General features: G+C 39.1%; 1 protein-coding gene across 21 annotated transcripts in view; it reads left to right on the forward strand.

Annotated features, from left to right (window-relative positions):
• Positions 1-17,857, forward strand: part of BAZ2B (bromodomain adjacent to zinc finger domain 2B) — a 382,496-nt gene that overhangs the window by 116,998 nt on the left and 247,641 nt on the right. The gene's annotated exons all lie outside the window — the stretch shown is intronic.

Genomic DNA, 17,857 nt, shown 5'->3' on the forward strand with positions numbered 1-17,857 from the left:
TAATGGTAGCAGAGGCACTATTTGAATGTAGGTCTACCTGATTCTAAAGCCTTTGTTCTGAACCACTACAGTACTTAGCCTCACAAAGAAAGCTTGGCCCAGCCAAATGTTTTCAAACTGGACTGATTTAACTACCTTTAAGAGGACCTATTTGGTGCATTATTAGAAGTTGTGTAATTAATTTCATGTGTGTATGTATGTTATGGAGAGAACCCAAGACAGCAGTTGGGCTGACGGGATTAAATTATCCAGGGGATCACTCAGATCCTCCCTTCCTTTATGCTTGTGCAAACAGCCTGTGTGTGGAAACCTAGTTTTTCTTATGACATGTTCTCCCCCAGTGAAATGGGGGGTGAGTAGCCTGAGATGTAAGCTTTGATTCCAAGAGCCTGCCAGATGCCGTCCTGTAGTAACCTCCCTACCAGGCAGAAGTGGTTTGGAAGCCTTGACACCTGTGGGGAGCATGTACCATTAGACATCCTGCCTCATTGCCACTCCCACAGAGCTAGTCACAGAACAAGTGATTTCTAAATTGTGACTTGAAAGTTCTGAGAAAGGCCCTTGCTGCCAACTCTCTTATCTCCAGTTTGATGTTATGCTTGAAATCCCACCATAGAGATTCATTCCTTGAGGATAAAGGCCATCTTTCTGTTAAAATACACACACCTGTCCCTCAACAGATGACTGGATAAGCAAAATATGGTCTCTCCATACAGTAGAATATTGTTCGGCCATAAAAAGGAATGAAGTACTGATATATGTCACAACATGGGTGAACTTTGAAAACATTATACTCAGTGAAAGAAGCCACATATTGTATGATTCTATTTATAGGAAATAGCCAGAAGAGGCAAATCCATAGAGACAGATATTAGATTAGTGGTTGCCTAGGGCTGGAGGGAGCAGAGAATGGGGAGTACAGGATTTCCTTTTGTGGTGATGAAAAATTCTGGAACTACATAGTGGTGATGGTTACACAGTATTGTGAATGCACTGAATGCCACTGAATTGTACACTCTAAAATTACAGTGGTGAATTTTATCACAATCACACACACACACACACACACACACACACACACACACACACACACTCCTGCTCATTTAATAGATGGGTTAAGAGCAGTTATCTTTTCATTGTTCCCTGTCTCAGGGGAAATCATTCAATCTTTCACCATAAAGTATGTTGTTAGCTGTAGTTTTATTTCAGAATTGCCCTCTGTGAAGTTTAAGAAGTTCAATTCTATTCTTAGTTTTCTGGGAATTTTTATCGTGAAGGATTATTGATTTTTTTTCAAATGCGTTTTCTGCATCTATTGAGCTGATTACTTGATTTTTTTTTTTTTTGGCGGTACGCGGGCCTCTCACTGTTGTGGCCTCTCCGGTTGCGGAGCACAGGCTCCGGACGCGCAGGCTCAGTGGCCATGGCTCACGGGCCCAGCCGCTCCGCGGCATGTGGGATCTTCCCAGACCAGGGCACGAACCCGCGTCCCCTGCATCGGCAGGCGGACTGTCAACCACTGCGCCACCAGGGAAGCCCTAGCAAATTTTTCTTATTTTTCGTTACTAAATTTTTTTTTTGAAGGTCTAGTTGGCTTCATTAGGCAATTCATGAATCAGCCAGCATCCCATTAGCAGCTAGAAGGGCACTCCAAGGGGTTGTACAAAATGGAAGGTTTTTATAGGAAGAAGGGTGGGGCAAGGGAGCTATTAGCAAAAGAAAAGAAAGAATTACTTTTAGACCAGGACGTCTTTTTGAAGTCAAGGAAAGGCAGGGATTTTTTATGTGCAGATTGCTTCTTTTTCCTCTGGGGGCAGGGGTCAGGGTTGGGGGGGGGGTGCAGGTTGGATGGAGAGGGCCCATGTGACAGATTACCTCATTGCTGCCAACCAGAAAATTCTAAACTGGTTGATTAAGACTACATTTCTGGGGAAGAGCATAACTGCAATTGTCAGGTATTAAGTCTAGGTTTGGTAAAATTATGGGCTTTTGCACAAGTGATGCCATTTTGGGCCAGTGGTTTCCTCTTTAACAATTCCCTCCCCTTTGATCAGACTCTCAGCTTAACAGAGAGATGTGATTAAAAGTTAATGTATTAGTGTCACCCTCAGCGACTGATCCTTGGCGTGGCATGAAGTTTTTGCTTAACCTCTATGACATCTATGGGTCACAGTTCCAGGTTCATGAATTTTAAGTTGGTCATTCTTTTGGTTACTTTTCTGACATTCCAGTCTTAGGGATATCATTTGCTTGGCAGTTGGCTGCTGCAAAATGCATTTAAAATTTTTGAGAGAATACAGTGCCAGGGAGATTATTTTGATTTAACTATGAGCAGGATAATTCCCAGTGTTTGGAGTGCACTTCAGAGCCCTGGTCTGCAGGACTCAAACCAATCAAAGACCCCCTTGAAGGGGGGTCTTGGAGTCACCCTTTTAAGCCAAGTGGCTTGCTCAATGGTCTTATGTAACTGAGTTTTAACTTTCCCAGAAATGTCAATCCAGATACAACAGGGGGTGGTGGCCCTAGCACCTTCTTGCTTAGCTAGAAGATAATCAATGGCTATTATATTTTCAAGAACAACTTTGGCTAGAGAGTGTTAGGATCTTTGCTGGGCAGCTAATGCTTTAGCAGCAGTGGATTCTGCAGTACGTTCAAGAGTTAAGGAGAGCCTTCTGATTATATTCTCATTCATATTTACTCCTAACCAGGGAAATATAGCCCTGCCAAAGGAAGCGAACCCTGTATCATGAAAATCCTCCTGGTAGGTTTTTTTTTTTTTTTAGAACAGTGAGTGGCACAGTTAAATAACCTAAGAGGCATTGCCCAGCTGTGCACTGGTCATCTAAGCATTCATAAGCCCAAGGATAATGATAATCACAGACAAAGATAAATCCTATCAGGGTACAATTGTCCATTCAAGCCAGGAGTTAAGTTCGATTTTCTTCTAGCCTGAAATAAAGAGTTATTCTAAATCCAAAGATTACTTCCCTTAGCAATGGCCTGGGAGATACAAATGAGGGTATTATCTTTCCAGGCCAATGTCAGAATAAAGGAAAGAAAGAAAAAAAGAAAGGGTTTCATGTTTAGCTAGAGTAGGGAGTCTTGATCCAGCATCTTGGGCAGAAGCAGTCTACATCGATATCAGCTACTTCTTTTCCTCATCAGTTTGATTTGTAGGTCTCCATTGTTTATACAGGACCAGGTAGCAGGTGGGGCCTTTTTCAGCTGTGAGATGTGTACCCAAGGCTCAATACTTTTTAGTTTTGCAGCAGTGTCAGTGGTTAGGAGCAATTGGTAAGTGGGGCTCCAGGGTTGACTTTATTCTTGGTGATTTCCAATCAGAAGTGTGGGAGAAAATGGGAAACATTAGTTTGGTGAGTCTAGCCAGATATTTGAGGAAACTAGAAGAATTCGGATCTAGTCCAGTTTACAGGTATATAACAAAAGCTCAAAGGCAGTTAACAGGACTAGAATCTAATGTCTGCAAAGGTGCAAACATAATTTTTCTCTCTACAATTACTCCCACTTTTTCCCAAAGATAATCACAGTGAAACAAATTTGTTTATATTAAACTTGGCCTGATTTATTTATAAGTATAGCAAGAATACTGATTGACCATATAATTTCTGTTTAAAAACTGCTTTGCCTGGGACCTTGTAAGCAGGGTTCCAGGTTGATTTTTCCAAGCAGTTCATTGAAGCTGTCTGGTCATATCTGAGTCTATGCACATCTCTCTCAAATGTGACATTCCATTCAAAGCCTTAGTTATATAGCCCATGTATCCCCCCAAATTGGACTCCGTATGATTTCTTCCTATATTTAAATAAATTGTTTAGTCTTTTTTTGCTTATGTATATCTCTTTAAGGTAGAGAGGCTAAATATTAAATCTATACCTCATAGACAAAGAAATGATTTTATATTAAATTTTTTATTTTACACGTATTTTAATTTTTAGTTTTAAAGATACACAGCAACTATTCTCTATGGAGTAGATTTATTTGCAAATAAAGTTGAACAGAGTCACAAAGTTGAAATAAGCAGGAGTTATCAAGGGAGAATTATTCACCTAGGGGGCACTTTCAAGCATGTAGGATGTGTTGATTCCACAGTGACTAAAGGGCAGCTGTTGACACTGAGAGTGCAAGGCCAGCGGTATTAACCATCTGCAAGGTTTGGAACAGCCTCACTCCAGTGAAGAATTGTCCCAGCCAAGATGATAGCAGTAACTGTGAAACACATGGCTAAAGTCGTATTTTAGAGTTATCATTTGTTAGGAAGACTCACAATTAATTCATAGATGATTTTTTCTATATTGTGGATTAAAATTAAAGCTCATTTACATATGTTGATATAATGGCAAAGTATGACCGTAGGAGATATTTTCCTTGCATTGGCAAATTGTTTTTGCTCATAAAATTCATGGTAGCATTGAGCAACTACTATTGGTAATTCATCTGGCCAGGCGCTGAGACTATAGAGATAAGTTACTTTTCTCCCTGTTCACAGGCTAGTAGGAGGAAAGAGTCATATAAATAATTACAATGAAGTATGATAAGTACATCAGAAGAGTTAGATTTAATGTAAAGAGGTAGCTCTGAGAAAGGTAGCTCAGAGGGGTAAGGTTTTAGGGAGAAAGTCATCATATTGTTAAACTCTCTGAGGGAAAGGACTGCCTGCATCTTTTCATCTAAAAGTTACATGTTTACAACACATGTCACCGGACCTTAAACTTGGTAGTGTAATCATACTCAATAAATATTAGTGATTAAACAAGTTGATATCTTAGCAAATTTTTTTTTTTTGGGGGGGGCATGCCATCTTAGCAAAGTTTTGAAGAATTAATTGAAGTATGGCCAGGTAAGCAAAGTGGGAAGGGACAGGCAGGCTTAAAGAACTCGGACATTGTAGGAAGTGTTAGCAAATAACGTTAGAAGATGAGGCTTAGATAAGCAGTGAAGAAGCTTGCAGGTGATGAGACATCATTAAAGTTATAGGTTCGTTGTTGTTTTTTTTTAAAATATTTATTTCTTTATTTGGTTGTACCAGGTCTTAGTTGCGGTGGGCGGGCTCCTTAGTTGTGGCATGCGAACTCTTATTTGCAGCATGCACGTGGGATCTAGCTTCCTGACCGGGGATCGAACCCAGGCCCCCTGCATTGGGAGTGCAGAATCCCATCCACTGCGCCACCAGGGAGGTCCCAAGTTATGGGGTTTTAAAATTAAGTATTTAGAAAGGGGGAGAGATATGATTAGATTTAGATTTCAGAAAGGTATCTCTCTTAGCACTGTGGAAGATGTAGAGGGAGAAGAGAGAGACGTTATCATTTCTTAGTTGTGAACTTAACACATGTAAGACCTTGTAGGATCAAAATGTTACCTGAAAATCAAGTTTTCATACTTTAATTTATATTATTTAGTCTTATATTATTCTAGTCTATATTTTGTATTGAATAATTTTAATTTTTCAATGCATTTTTAGTTATCCTTTATAACTGAGTAAGTTTTTTAATGTTCAAAATAACTAATTCATTTATACTAGTGGTGTTTGGATATAGACAGGGAGAATAATTAGTGATCTTACTTAATTTTTTTTAAGTAAGGAAGTTTTAAGCCTGAAGTTAATAAACTGGTTCAGCTGAAGATTAGTTAACATTTTTAAGGCAGCTAGATAAAAAGCTTAGTAGTAATTCGCAAGAAAAATTCTGAGTTTTATGTAGAATTAGGTGATTTGATTACTTCTACTCAGCAGACTTGAATATAGCCTAGCACCTTCCACACAAAAACCCAAACAAGCAAAACTATTTGGGTCACAAAATGAAAATATATTTTCCAGAGTCAAGTGATAACTTTTTGTCTTGAGATCCTCTCAAATCCTTTTTTGCTATGCCGAATGTAACTTCTAATCATAATATAATTACCAGAGACTCTAGATCGTCAATAAGTTAACAATTAAATGGCGATCTTTTTTTTTTTGCGGTACATGGGCCTCTCACTGTTGTGGCCTCTCCCGTTAAGGAGCATAGGCTCCGGACGCGCAGGCTCAGTGGCCATGGCTCACAGGCCCAGCCGCTCCGCAGCATGTGGGATCCTCCCGGACCAGGGCACGAACCCGCGTCCCCTGCATCGGCAGGCGGACTCTCAACCACTGCGCCACCAGGGAAGCCCGCGATCTTTTTTTTAATGTGATTTTTAATGTTAAGGCTGGAGCTGTGAAATAATTATATTATTGTAAAAACAATAATCCGCATCTTTACCACACATAAAATGACTTATTAATACATTTAAATTCTAAATATTAACTCTGCCTTACTCATACTTAAAATAAGAAATTTCTTAATGAGCATTGTAAAGGTGACTTTTGCTAAAATATGGAATAAGTAGGCCTGTAAAGAAAAAAGCCATTTATTTAGGTCAGTAATATTAAAAAGATTATTTTTAAGTAAGCATTCAGGCAGCAAGCAGGTCACTGCTACAAGCCTTCTCATAAGAGAGAGAACTGGAAAACTTGAAAGCTGTCTGGCTGGCACCATTTCACATAGGGACAAAGTCCTAGTCATTTAATGAGAGCATCACCATATTATGGCCATAAAGCTAATACGTAGGAAATATCTGGTTGATTTGTTAGGTGATTCTGAGTATCAGAAAAAAGGCAACTATTTAAGGAAGAAGGGGAAGTATCTTAACCGTTTTATTTAGAATATTTAAATGTGGATACTTAAATTTTTAAAAATGGCTTCTGTTATTTGTAGAATTTACAGGAACGAAAACTTCTCCAGTGCATTTGGAGCTGATAGCTATTCATTTAATCCTTTTAGTTCAAAATGGGAAATCATAAAAAAAGACATACACATTTAGATGTAAGCATTTAATAAATTGAAACTTTCACATTCATTTGCAATTTTTTTATGTGTTTGCGAGGGCCAATCCATACTTTTTCTTTAAGGATGGATTCCCTAATTGGAAATTATTGTTGTCTTTCTTGAACACACATTGTTGTTTTTCTTGAACAAACTCCCCGAATAGAAGTTTCATATCAGATTCTTTAAATTGGTGCCAGAACTTAGCCACTTACTAAAATTTCTGGCTGCAGATCTCAGTACATTTTTTATCATGTTTCCTGCCAATATTTTATACTTGTTTTACCTACATCTAATTTACCTACATCTAATTTAACAGTAAGTTTTTTAAAAAACCCACTTTTATCAAGTTTTTCAGAAGCATTGAATTTTCAGGGAAATACCTTTCTTTTTTGCACTGATTGTTTTATATTGTAATTAACTGAATTATATGAATACAGTATCAGATATTACTAACCTTAATAGGTTTGAGAACAAATAAAATTTCTTAGGCATGCAAATAATGGAAACAAAAATATGATGGCCTACTGGAAAGAGAAAGAAATAATTGCCATTAATATTTTTGCCTTTGCAAAAATTCTTTGTTCCATGGGCCTGGTATTACCCACACTCATCATCACATCAAATCATCTTTGAAAGGTATCTCAAAGAGATCTGCCCTGAGGTAGTTCCAGGAGGTCAGCCCTGGTATACTCACCCTCCTGCTCCCCCATACCCCTGAGGTTTTTAGTACATAGACATAACACCTTCTGTTTTCCTATAGTGTCTTCATATTACTTATGTTCCTCTTGCATCATAGTTTTTCCCTTTCTTGGATTATTACCATCAACATGCTAGGAAAAAAAAATCCTCTCTTGACATTTTCATTCCCCTCATTATTGTCCTAATTCTCTATATTTGCTACTTATAATGCTCTCCTACCATTCCTTCTTGATCTGGCTTCAGTCATGCTTTTGCTTCATATCAACTTCACTGAAACTGTTCTTGCCAGTGTCTCTGGTGACCTCTGTAACTTCAGTCAGTTCTCAGTTCTCATCTTTCATGACAAAACTTGTAGCATTTGACACATTTTACCACTCTACCTCCTTGAAACATGCTTTTTACTTTTCATTCCAGAGTTTCATAGTTTGTTTCTTCTCCTAGTTTTCTATCCTCCCTTTTTTGCTTGTTTCTCTTCATCTCGCCATCCATGCTCCGGGCTACAGTCCTTGCACAACTTCTGTTCTTTCACTGTCATCACTTTATTGTGAAATAATTCACTCACCTGGATTTAGATAGCACCTAAATGCTAATGACTCCCAAATTTGTTTATTTCTTTTTTTAAAAGGGGAATTTAAAAAATTGAGGTATACTTGACACATAATGTTATTTTGGCTTGAGGTGTACAGCATAATGATTCAATATTTGTGTATATTGTGAAATGATCACTCCAGTGAGTCTGGTTAACATCCCTCACCACATATAGTTACCAAATTTTTTTCTTGTAATGAGAACTTTATTCCCTTAGCAACTTTCAAATATACAATACAATATTAACTATCGTCATCATACTGTACATTACATCCCATGACATTATTTTATATTCAATTCCCTTCACCCATTTCACGCACCACCCCCATCCATTGCCTCTGGCAACCACCAGTCTGTTCTCTGTGTCTATGAGTTTGGTTGTCCTTATTGTGGTTTTTTTTTTTTAGTTTCCATGTATAAGTGAGATCATATGGTATTTATCTTTCTCTGCCTTATCTTAGTTAGCATAATGCCCTCAAGGTCCATATGGTTATCACAGATGGCAGGATTTCCTTTTTTATTGCTGAATAATATTCCACCATATATATACATATATATATATATGTGTGTGTGTTTATGTATGTATCACATTTTCTCTATTTGTTTCTTTATACATTGATGGGCACTTGGACACTTAGGTTGTTTCCATGTCTTGGCTGTTGTAAATATTGCTGCAGTGAACATCAGGGTGCATATATCTTGTCCAGTTAGTGTTTTCATTTTCTTTGGATAAATACCCAGAAGTGGAATTGTTGGATCATATGGTAGTTCTGATTTTAACTTTTTGAGGACCCTCCATACTATTTTCCATAGTGACTGAACCAATTTACATTACCACTAACAATGCACAGGGATTCCCTTTTCTCCACATTCTTGCCAACACTTTATTATTGTGTCTTTTTGATGGTAGCTATTCTAACAGGTGTGAGGTTGATATATCACTGTTTTGATTTGCAGTTTTCTGATGATTAGTGATTTTGAGCACCTAATCATGTATCTGTTGTCTTCTTTGGAAAAATGTCTATTCAGATCTTCTGCCCATTTTTTATTCAGATTGTTTGTTCTTTTGCTTTTGAGTTTTATGAATTCTTTATATGTTTTGAATATTAACCCCTTATCAGATATATGATGTACAAATATTTTCTCCCATTCAGTATTAATTGCCTTTTCATTTTTTTGGTGGTTTTCTTTCCTGCATAGAAGCTTTTTAGTTTGATTTAGTCCTACTTGTTTATTTTTGTTTTTGTTGCCTTTTCTTTTTGAGTCAAAACCAAAAATTTATTGCTAAGACCCATGTCAAGGAACTTACTGCTTATCTTTTCTTTTAGGGGTTTTATGGTTTCAGGTCTTACATTCAAGTCTTTAATCCATTTTGAGCTAGTTTTTGTGTATGATGTAAGGTGGTAGTCCAGTTTCATTCTTTTGCATATGGCTGTCCAGTTTTACCGGCACCATTTATTTAAGATGCTGTACTTCCCTGGAGAGTGGTCAAGATGGCGGAGTAGAAGGACCCTAAGCTCACCTCCTCTCATGAGCACACCAAAATCACAACAATCTGCAAAACAGCCATCATTGAAAAAGACTGATAGCTACCAGAAAAGATCTTCAGATCCTCTACAGATAAAGACATAAAGACAGAACCACAGCTAGACTGGTCGGAGGAGTGGACTTGTGATATAATCAAATCCCATACCCACCCCAGGTGGGCAACCCACAAACTGGAGAATAATTATATTACAGAGGTTCTCCCACAGAGTGAGAGTTCCAAGTCCCATGTCAGGCTTCCCAGGCTGGCAGTCCGGCACTGGGAAGAGGAGCCCCCAGAGCATTTGGCTTTGAAGGCCAGTGGGGCTTGACTGCAGGAGCTCCTCACTCTTAAAGGCCACACACAAAATGTCATGCACACTGGGACCAAGGGCAAAAGCAGTAATTTGATAGGAGCCTGGGCCAGACATACCTGCTGGTCTTAGAGCATTTTCTGGGAAGCTGGGAGGCGGCAGTAGTCAGGCTGTAGTCCTGGGCACATAGACAGTGGTGGCGAATATACAGGGGAGCATTCATCTGCGTGAGCTCTCCTAGAGGCTGACGTTTTGGCGCCAAGACCAGGCCCCACCCAGCAGCCTGTAGGCTCCAGTGCTGGTAGGCCTCAGGCCAAAGAACAAACTGGGCAGGGGCACAGCCCTACCCATAAACAGACAAGCTGCCTAAAGACTTTCTGAGCCCATAGCTGCCTCTAGACACACCCCTTGACATGGCCCTGCCCACCAGAGGACCAAGACCCAGCTCCACCCACCAGGTGGCAGGCACAGTCCCCTCCCACCAGTAAGCCTGCACAAGCCTCTAGACCAGCCTCACCCACCAGAGGGCAGACACCAGAAGCAAGAAAACTACAGTCCCACGGCCTGCAGACCAAGCCTGCAGACACAGGCCAGACACCACCCTGGGACCAGCTGGCCTCTGGCCCTTGGGTGATCAGAGAGGAGTGCACTGCTGGGATGCATAGGACATCTCCTACAGAGGGCCACTTCTCCAAGGTCAAGAAATGTAACCAACCCACCACACACGTAAAAATACAAATAGCAATTTAGACAGAATGAGATGACAGAGGAATATTTTCAGAAGAAGGAACAAAGTGAAATGACAGAAGAATAATTAAGTGATGTGGAGATAGGCAATCTGCCCAACAAAGAATTTAGAGTAATGATCATAAAGATGATCAAAGAACTAGGGAGGAGAATGAATGCACAGAGTGAGAAATTAGAAATTTTCAACAAATAATTAGAAAATATAAAGAACATCAGGAAACGTACACAAGCCACTTAGATAGCCTCATCCACCAGAGGGCAGACAGCAGAAGCAAGAAGAACTACAGTCCTGCAGCCTGTGGAACAAAAACCACATTCACAGAAAGATAGACAAGATGAAAAGGCAGAGGGCTATGTATCAGATGAAGGAACAAGATAAAATCCCAGAAAAACAACTAAATGAAGTGGAGATAGGCAACCTCCCATAAAAAGAATTCAGAATAAAGATAGTGAAGATGATCCAGGGCCTCGGAAAAAGAATGGAGGCAAAGATCGAGAAGATGCAGGAAATGTTTATCGAAGACCTAGAAGAATTAAAGAACAAACAAACAGAGATGAACAATACAATAACTGAAATGAAAACTACACTAGAAGGAATCAATAGCAGAATAACTGAGGCAGAAGAACGGATAAGTGACCTGTAAGACAGAATGGTGGAATTCACTGCTGTGGAACAGACTAAAGAAAAAAGAATGAAAAGAAACGAAGACAGCCTAAGAGACCTCTGGGACAACATAAGATGCAACAACATTCGCATTATAGGGGTCCTAGAAGGAGAAGAGGGAGAGAAAGGACCAGAGAAAATATTTGAAGAGATTATAGTCAAAAACTTCCCTAACATGGTAAAGGAAATAGCCACCCAAGTCCAGGAAGCGCCACGAGTCCCATACAGGATAAACCCAAAGAGAAACATGCCGAGACACATAGTAATCAAATTGGGAAAAATTAAAGACAGAGAAAAATTATTGAAAGCAGCAAGGGAAAAACGACAAATAACATACAAGGGAACTCCCATAAGGTTAACAGCTGATTTCTCAGCAGAAACTCTACAAGCCAGAAGGGAGTGGCATGATATACATAAAGTGGTGAAAGGGAAGAACCTACAACCAAGATTGCTCTACCCGGCAAGGATCTCATTCAGATTCAAAGGAGAAATCAAAAGCTTTACAGACAAGGAAAAGCTAAGAGAATTCAGCACCACCAAACCAGCTCTACAACAAATGCTAAAGGAACTCCTTTAAGTGGGAAGCACAAGAGAAGAAAAGAACCTAAAAAAACAAACCCAAAACAATTAAGAAAATGATCATAGGAACATACATATCGATAATTACCTTAAACGTGAATGGATTAAATACTCCAACCAAAAGATACAGGCTTGCTGAATGGATACAAAAACAAGACCCATATATATGCTGTCTACAAGAGACCCACTTCAGACCTAGGGACACATACAGACTGAAAGTGATGGGATGGAAATCAAAATAAAGCTGGAGTAGCTATACTCATATCCAATAAAATAGATTTTAAAATAAAAAATGTTACAAGAGACAAGGAAGGACACTACATAATGATCAAGGGATCAATCCAAGAAGAAGATATAACACTTATAAATATATATATGCACCCAGAATAGGAGCACCTCAATACATAAGGCAACTGTTAACAGCTATAAAAGAGGAAATCAACAATAACACAATAATAGTGGGGGACTTTAACACCTCAATTACACAAATGGACAGATCATCCAAAATGAAAATAAATAAGGACACACAAGCTTTTTTTTTTTTTTTTTTTTTTTCTTTTGCGGTATGTCGGCCTCTCACTGTTGTGGCCTCTCCTGATGCGGAGCACAGGCTCCGGACGCGCAGGCTCAGCAGCCATGGCGCATGGGCCCAGCCGCTCCACGGCATGTGGGATCTTCCTGGACCAGGGTATGAAACTGCGTCCCCTGCATCAGCAGGCGGACTCTCAACCACTGTACCACCAGGGAAGCCCAGGAAACACAAGCTTTAAATGACACAATAGACCAGATAGATTTCATTGCTATTTATAGGACATTCCATCCAAAAACAGCAGGTTACACTTTCTTCTCAAGTGCGCACAGAACATTCTCCAGGATAGATCACAACTTGGGTCACAAATCAAGCCTCAGTAAATTTAAGAAAATTGAAATCATACCAAGCATCTTTTCTGACCACAACTCTATGAGATTAGAAATGAATTACAGGGAAAAAACCGTAAAAAACACAAACACATGGAGGCTAAACAATACGTTACTAAATAACCAAGAGATCACTGAAGAAATCAAAGAGGATATCAAAAAATACCTAGTGACGAATGACAATGAAAACACGATGATCCAAAACCTATGGGATGCAGCAAAAGAAGTTCTAAGAGGGAAGTTTATAGCAATATAAGCCTACCTCAAGAAACAAGAAAAATCTTAAATAAACAATCTAACCTTACACCTAAAGGAACTGGAGAAAGAAGAACAAACAAAACCCAAAGTTAACAGAAGGAAAGAAATCATAAAGATCAGAGCCGAAATAAATGAAATAGAAACAAAGAAAACAATAGCAAAGATCAATAAAACTAAAAGCTGGTTCTTTGAGAAGATAAACAAAATTGATAAAGCATTAGCCAGACTCATCAAGAAAAAGAGAGAGAGGACTCAAATCAATAAAATTAGAAATGAAAAAGGAGAAGTTAAAACAGACACCACAGAAATACAAAGCATCCTAAGAGACTACTACAAGCAACTCTATGCCAATAAAATGGACAACCTGGAAGAAATGGACAAATTCTTAGAAAGGTATAACCTTCCAAGACTGAACCAGGAAGAAGTAGAAAATATGAACAGACCAATCACAAGTAATGAAATTGAAACTGTGACTAAAAATCTTCCAACAAACAAAAGTCCAGGACCAGATGGCTTCACAGGTGTATTCTGTCAAACATTTAGGGAAGACCTAACACCCATCCTTCTCAAACTCTTCCAAAAAATTGCAGATGAAGGAACACTCCAAAACTCATTCTATGAGACCACCATCACCCTGATGCCAAAACCAGACAAAGATACTACAGAAAAAGAAAATTACAGACCAATATCACTGATGAATATTGATGCAAAAATCCTCAACAAAATACTAGCAAACAGAATCCAACAACACATTAAAAGGATCATGCACCATGATCAAGTGGGATTTATCCCAGAGATTCAAGGACTCTTCAATATATGCAAATCAATCAATGTGATACACCATATTAACAAATTGAAGAATAAAAACCATATGATCATCTCAATAGATGCAGAAAAAGTTTTTGACAAAATTCAACACCGATTTATGATAAAAACTCTCCGGAAAGTGGGCATAGAGGGAACCAACCTCAACATAATAAAGGCCATATACAACAAACCCACAGCAAACATCATTCTCAATGGTGAAAAACTGAAAGCATTTCCTCTAAGATCAGGAGAAAGACAAGGATGTCCACTCTTGCCACGATTATTCAACATAGTTTTGGAAGTCCTAGCCATGGCAATTAGAGAAGAAAAAGAAATAAAATGAATACAAATTGGAAAAGAAGAAGTAAAACTGTCACTGTTTGCAGATGACATGATACTATACATAAAGAATCCTAAAAATGCCACCAGAAAACTACTAGAACTAATCAATGAATTTGGTAAAGTAGCAGGATACAAAATTAATGCACAGAAACCTCTTACATTCCTATACACTGATGATGAAAAATCTGAGAGAAATTAAGGAAACACTCCCATTTACCACTGCAACAAAAAGAATAAAATACCCAGGAGTAAACCTACCTAGGGAGACAAAAGACCTGTATGCAGAAAACTATGACACTGCTGAAAGAAATTAAAGATGATACCAACAGATGGAGAGATATACCATGTTCTTGGATTGGAAGAATCAACATTATGAAAATGACTATACTTCCAAAAGTAATCTACAAATTCAATGCATTCCCTATGATATTACCAATGGCATTTTTTACGGAACTAGAACAATAAAATCTTAAAATCTGTATGGAGACACAAACGACCCCAAATAGCCAAAGCAGTCTTAAGGGGAAAAAATGGAGCTGGAGGAATCAGACTCCCTGATTTCAGACTATACTACAATGCTACAGTAATCAAGACAATATGGTCCTGCACAAAAACAGAAACATAGATCAATGGAACAAGATAGAAATCCCAGAGATAAACCCATGCACCTATGTTTAAATAATGTATGACAGGGCTTCCCTGGTGGTGCAGTGGTTGAGAGTCCACCTGTCAATGCAGGGGACGTGGGTTTGTGCCCCAGTCCAGGAGGATCTCACATGCCGCGGAGCAGCTGGGCCAATGAGCCGTGACTGCTGAGCCTGCGCGTCCGGAGCCTGTGCTCCACAACGGGAGAGGCCACAGCAGTGAGAGCCCTGCGTACCACAAGAAAAAAAACAACAAGCAAAAATAAAACAAAACAAAAAAAATAATAATCTATGACAGAGGAGGCAAGGATATACGAGGGAGAAAAGACAGTCTCTTCAATAAGTGGTGCTGGGAAAACTGGACAGCTACATGTAAAAGAATGAAATTAGAACACTCCTTAACACCATGTACAAAAATAAACTCAAAATGGATTTGAGGGCTTCACTGGTGGCGCAGTGGTTGAGAGTCCACCTCACGATGCGGGGGACACGGGTTCATGCCCCAGTCTGGGAGGATACCACGTGCCACAGAGCGGCTGGGTCTGTGAGCCATGGCTGCTGGACCTGCGCGTCTGGAGCCTGTGCTCCACAATGGGAGAGGCCATGGCAGTGAGACGCCCACGTACTGCAAAAAAAAGAAAAAAAATGGATTCGAGACCTAAATGTAAGAGCGGACACTATAAAACTCTTAGAGGAAAACATAGGAAGAACACTCTTTGATATAAATCACAGCAAGATCTTTTTTGATCCACCTCCTAGAGTAATGGAAATAAAAACAAAAATAAACAAATGGGACCTAATGAAACTTCAAAGCTTTTGCACAGCAAAGGAAACCATAAACAAGATGCAAAGACAACCCTCAGAATGGGAGAAAATATTTGCAAATGAATCAACGGACAAAAGATTAATCTCCAAAATATATAAACAGCTCATGCAGCTCAATATTAAAAAAACAAATAACCCAATCCAAAAATGGGCAGAAGACCTAAATAGATATTTCTCCAAAGAAGACATACAGATGGCCAAGAAGCACATGAAAAGGTGCTCAACATCACTAATCATTAGAGAAATGCAAATAAAAACTACAATGAGGTATCACCTCACACCAGTTAGAATGGGCACCATCAGAAAATCTGCAAACAACAAATGCTGGAGAGGGTGTGGAGAAAAGGGAACCCTCTTGCACTTTTGGTGGGAATGTAAATTGATACAGCCACTGTGAAGAATAGTATGGAGGTCCCTTAAAAAACTGAAAATAGAATTACCATATGATCCAGCAATCCCACTACTGGGCATATACTGAGAGAAAACCATAATTCAAAAAGACACATTCACTCCAATGTTCATTGCAGCACTATTTACAATAGCCAGGTCACGGAAGCAACCTAAATGTCCATCGACAGATGAATTGATAAAGAAGATGTGGTACATATATACAATGGAATATTACTCAGCCATAAAAAGGAATGAAATTGAGTCATTTGAGATGTGGATGGATCTAGAGACTGTCATACAGAGTGAAGTAAGTCAGAAAGAGAAAAACAAATATCATATATTAACGCATGTATGTGGAAGTTAGAAAAATGGTACAGATAAACTGGTTTGCAGGGCAGAAGTTGATACACAGATGTAGAGAACAAACTTGTGCACCCAGGGGGGGAAAACCACGGGGCGAGGGGGGCCGGATGGTGGTGTGCTGAATTGGGCGATTGGGATTGACATGTATACACTGATGTGTATAAAATTGATGACTAATAAGAACCTGTTGTATAAAAGAATAAATTAAATAAATTCAAAAAATTCAAAAAATAAAGAAAATATAAAGAACAATCAAACAGAATTAGAGAATATGATAACTGAAATGAAAAATATATCAGAAGGAATCAATAATAGACTAAATGAGGATGAAGAATGGATCAGTGAGCTCGAAGACAGTAATGGAAATCATTGACACTGAATAGAAAAAAGAAAAAATAATGAAAAGAAATGAGGACAGTTTAAGAGACCTCTGGGATAATATCAAGCATGCTAATATACTGACAGGGGATTAATTTTCAAAATATATGAGCAGGTCATAGAGCTTAATATCAAGAGAAAAAAAAAATTGGTCAGGAGACCTAAGTAAACATTTCTCCAAAGAAGACATACAGATGGCCAACATGCACATGAAAAGATGTTCAGTATCACTAATTATTAGAGAAATGCAAATCAAAACTGCAATGAAATGTCACCTCAGAGCAGTCAGAATGGCCATTATTAAAAAGTCTACAAATAATAAATGCTGGAGAGGGTGTGGAGAAAAAGGAGCGCTCCTACAGTGTTGGTGGGAATATAAATTGGTGCAGCCATTATGTAGAACAGTATGGTGGTTCCTTGAGAAACTAAAAATAGAGTTACCAGGACTTCCCTGGTGACACAGTGCTTAAGAATCTGCCTGCCAATGCAGGGGACACAGGTTCAAGCCCTGGTCCGGGAAGATCCCACATGCCGCGGAGCAACTAAGCCCATGCGCCACAACTGCTGAGCCTGTGCTCTGTGCTCTGGAGCCTGCAAGCCGCGACTACTGATCCCACGTGCCACAACTGCTGAGCCCACACACCTAGAGCCCATGCTCCACAATGAGAAGCCCATGCACCACAACGAAGAGTAGTCCCCGCTTGCCGCAACTAGAGAAAGCCTGTGTGCAGCAGAAAAGACCCAATGCAGCCATAAATATATATAAAAAAAATAAATGTTCCTTTAAAAAATTAAAAATAAAGTTACCATATGATCCTGTAATCCCACCCCTGGGCATATATCTGAAGAAAACTCCAATTCGAGAAGATACATGCACCCCAGTGTTCATAGCAGCACTATTTACGATAGCCAAGACATGGAAGCAACCTAAATGTCCATTAACAGATTAATTGATAA

Source organism: Monodon monoceros, unplaced genomic scaffold (assembly GCF_005190385.1).
Source record: "Monodon monoceros isolate NGI ecotype Baffin Bay Population unplaced genomic scaffold, NGI_Narwhal_1 Super_Scaffold_16, whole genome shotgun sequence".
NCBI classification, from domain to species: domain Eukaryota; kingdom Metazoa; phylum Chordata; class Mammalia; order Artiodactyla; family Monodontidae; genus Monodon; species Monodon monoceros.